The following is a 4,080-nucleotide window of genomic DNA, read 5'->3' as shown; positions in this document are numbered from 1 at the left end:
ATGGTGCACGCCCCAACATTGTGAGGTCTATTGTGCGGGCAAACCACTTCGAAATCAAGCCAGCTATAATTTAGATGATCCAGAATACGGTGCAGTTTGGGGGATCTGTGTTAGATGACCCAAACACGCACATCACAGATTTTATTGAAATTTGCGATACTTTAAAATTTAATGGAGTTTCTGATGATGCTGTTAGATTACGTTTATTTTCGTTCTCTTTACGTGACAAAGCTAAATATTTGTTGAATTGTTTGCCTGTAGGTTCGATCACCACATGGGAGGACATGGCAAAAGCATTTCTCATTAAATACTTCCCTCCATATAATACCATGAAGCTATGGGCAGATATCACCACATTTTCTCAATTCGAGCAAGAGTATTTATATCAGGCATGGGAGCGTTTCAAAGATCTATTGCGGAGATGCCCACATCATCAATTGCCACTTGGGTTAGTCGTTCAAACCTTTTATTATGGCTTGCTTACTCCTAATCGTACTATGATAGACGCTGCTGCTTGTAGAAACCTATTGAGAAAGACTGCCGAAGAAGGATATGATTTGTTGGAGGAAATGGCTGCTAGCAGCTATCATCCTCAATCTGAAAGGAACAACCAGAGGAGAAGTGCAGGAGTTCACCAGGTAACTGACTTTTCTGCTATTACTGCGCAACTTGATGTCTTGAACAGGAAATTGGACAGCTTGAATATGGGTAGCACGACTATGCGTCTTCAAGAGATATTATTTGATAAGTGTGGAGGTGAACAATTTGCGAAGGACTGTCAAGATGGCAATCACTTTTATGTGCAAGAAGAGGCACCAGTGAATCAAGTGGGAGTCCACAATCGTCCAAAGAATGATCCGTATTCGAACACATATAATCCTGGATGGAGGCAACATCCCAACTTCTCATGGGGTGGTCAAAACAGTCAGAATCGACCACAGGGAGGACAACCGTATAGGAAACAACCGATGTACAGATCTGACCTCCTAGAGAAGAAAAGTCTAATTTGGAGCAAATGATGTCTAAGTTTATCTCGTCCACTGAAACTAGACTCCAAAACCAAGATGCATCGATAAAGGGGCTAGAGAATCAGATTGGACAGTTAGCAAAGATGATAGCAAGTAGAGATCCGGGCACTTTGCCAAGTAACACATAGACCAATCCAAAAGAGCAAGTGAAGGCCATCGAGTTGAAGAGTTGGAAAATTTTAAAGTCTAGAGAAAAATAAAAAAGTCAAGTACCGGATGAACAGACTGAGACATCCAAAGATAAGTCTTCTAACTCTATACCAGCACCCACTGCACAATCAAAAATTGTTATACCTCCTTCTTTCCCTGCAGCACTGAAAAAAGCAAAACTCGATGCGCAATTCGGTAAGTTTCTTGAGGTGTTTAAAAAATTTCACATCAATATTCCTTTTGCCAATGCTTTGATGCAAATGCCTAGTTATGCTAAATTTTTGAAGGATATATTAGCAATGAAGAAAAAATTGGAGGATCACATGACGGTAAATCTAACTGAAAATTGCTCTGCTTTGGTGCAAAACAAGATCCCACCGAAACTTAAGGACCCAGGGAGATTTTCTATTCCTTGCATGATTGGTGATGTTGTTTTTCATAAAGCCTTATGTGATCTTGGTGCAATCATTAACCTCATGCCTTTGTCTGTGTTTAGAAAACTTGGATTGGGAGAACCTAAACCAACAAAGATGTCTTTACAGCTAGCAGACAGATCTGTCAAGTATCCACGGGGAGTTATTGATGATGTGCTAGTGAAAGTGGACAAATTTATTTTTCTCGCAGATTTCGTGGTGCTCGACATGGAGGAGGACATGGAGATGCCCTTGATATTGGGGAGGCCGTTCCTTGCAACTAGCAATGCCCTAATTGATGTGCAAGAAGGGAAGTTGAGATTGAGAGTGGGGGAAGAGGAGATAACTTTTGATGTTTTTAATGCACTTAAGCACACACTGCATTCTAATACCAACTAGGACAGTTATGGGATAGCGTATGTGCATTGATTATAGGAAATTAAATGATGCTACCCGTAAAGATCACTTTCCACTGCCCTTTCATTGATCAAATGCTTGAGAGGTTAGCGGGTCATGAGTTTTATTGTTTTTTGGATGGGTATTCAGGGTATAACCAATTCATGATTGCGCCTGAGGACCAAGAGAAAACCACTTTCAATTGTCCTTATGACACTTTTGCTTTTAGACGGATGCCCTTTGGTTTGTGTAATGCCCCTGCTACTTTTCAGCGATGCATGACCGCTATATTTCATGACATGATAGAAAATTTCCTTGAAATATTTATGGATGACTTCTCGATATTTGGCTCTTCTTTTGATGACTGTTTGCAGAATTTGAAGGTGGTATTGATGAGATATGAGGAGACGAACCATGTGCTGAATTGGGAGAGGTGCCACTTCATGGTACAAGAGAGAATTGTCTTAGGGCACAAGATTTCTGAACAAGGGATTGAGGTTGACAAAGCTAAAAGTGAAGTTATCAATAACTTACCACCTCCGACATCCATAAAGGGAGTTAGAAGTTTTCTGGGACACGCCGATTTTTATCGGCGTTTTATTAAAGATTTTTCTAAAATTGCCAAACCTCTATCTTCTTTGCTTATGAAAGATGTGTCGTTTGATTTCAATTCCAACTGTCTGCAGCCATACGAGGATTTAAAGGATCGCTTGGTGACGGCTTCTATTTTGGTGGCACCGGATTGGGATCTACCCTTCGAGGTCATGTGCGATGCCAGTGATACTGCGGTTGGTGCTGTTCTTGGCCAGTGGCAAAACAAGGTATTTCATACAATATACTACGCAAGTAAAACCTTAGATGATGCTCAATTGAATTATGAAACTACTGAAAAAGAATTACTTGCAGTAGTATTCACGCTTGATAAATTTCATTCATATCTTGTTTTGTCCAAAGTCATTGTTTACACAGACCACTCTGCACTGAAATATTTACTTGCTAAGAAATATGCAAAGCCACGCCTACTTAAGAGGATTTTATTGTTACAAGAATTTGATCTAGAAATAAATGATAAGAAGGGTGTTGAGAATGTGGTAGCGGATCACTTGTCTAGCTTGGAGCTGATAAGTACTGACTGTTTAGATCATGCCATTAATGACAGGTTTCCTGATGAGCAGCTATTTGAGGTGAAACACTGTCCTTTGTATGCAAACTTTGCTAACTTTTTTGTCACAGGCACACCACCACCCAATCTATCGTTTCACCAACGAAAAAAATTCTTTTCTGACATGAAGCATTATTTTTGGGAGGAACCATTTTTGTTTAAGATTTGTGCAGATTCCACGATAAGAAAGTGTATTGCAGAGGAAGAGTTTGGTCAAATTCTCGACCATTGCTATGACTGTGAGGTAGGTGGTCATTTTGGACCAACAAGGACGACATCTAAGGTACTTGAATGTGGCTTCTATTGGCCGACCCTATTTAAGGATGCTCGTTCTTATGTGCTTGCTTGTGATAAATGCCAGCGAACAAGTAACATCTCTAACCGTCATGAAATGCCATTAAACAATATCATTGAGTGTGGGGTTTTTGATGTGTGGGGGATAGACTTCATTGGACCGTTTCCCAGTTCATTCACAAAAAAATATATTTTGGTTGCGGTTGACTATGTGTCTAAGTTGGTAGAGACAGAAGCATATGCCACTAATGATGCTCAGGTGGTCCTGAAATTTTTAAAGAAAAATATTTTTAATAGATTCGGAACACCACGAACAATAATTAGTGATGGTGGAACCCATTTTTGCAACAAATTATTTGAAAAACTTTTGAGCAAATATTGTGTCACACATAAGATCTCTACCCCTTATCACCCCAGACGAGTGGTCAAGTGGAAGTATCTAACTGAGAGATCAAGCGGATTTTGGAAAAAGTGGTAGGTGTCAGTCGGAAAGATTGGTCTGTAAGGTTAGATTATGCTCTTTGGGCATACAAGACTGCTTTTAAAACACCTATAGGCACTACACCATTTAGGCTACTGTTTGGTAAAGCATGTAATTTACCTGTAGAGTTAGAACATCGAGCATACTGGGCAACAA

The 4,080-nt window shown here is 39.9% G+C and overlaps 1 pseudogene; it reads right to left on the bottom strand.

Moving 5' to 3' along the window:
• Positions 1-363: 363 nt before the first annotated feature.
• Positions 364-439, bottom strand: LOC140971944 (small nucleolar RNA R71; annotated as a pseudogene).
• Positions 440-4,080: the final 3,641 nt, after the last annotated feature.

This window comes from Primulina huaijiensis, chromosome 2, assembly GCF_012295235.1.
Source record: "Primulina huaijiensis isolate GDHJ02 chromosome 2, ASM1229523v2, whole genome shotgun sequence".
In the NCBI taxonomy this organism is placed as follows: Eukaryota; Viridiplantae; Streptophyta; class Magnoliopsida; order Lamiales; family Gesneriaceae; genus Primulina; species Primulina huaijiensis.
Note: the sequence above shows the minus strand (reverse complement) of the source record. Positions and strands in the feature narration are given on the sequence as shown.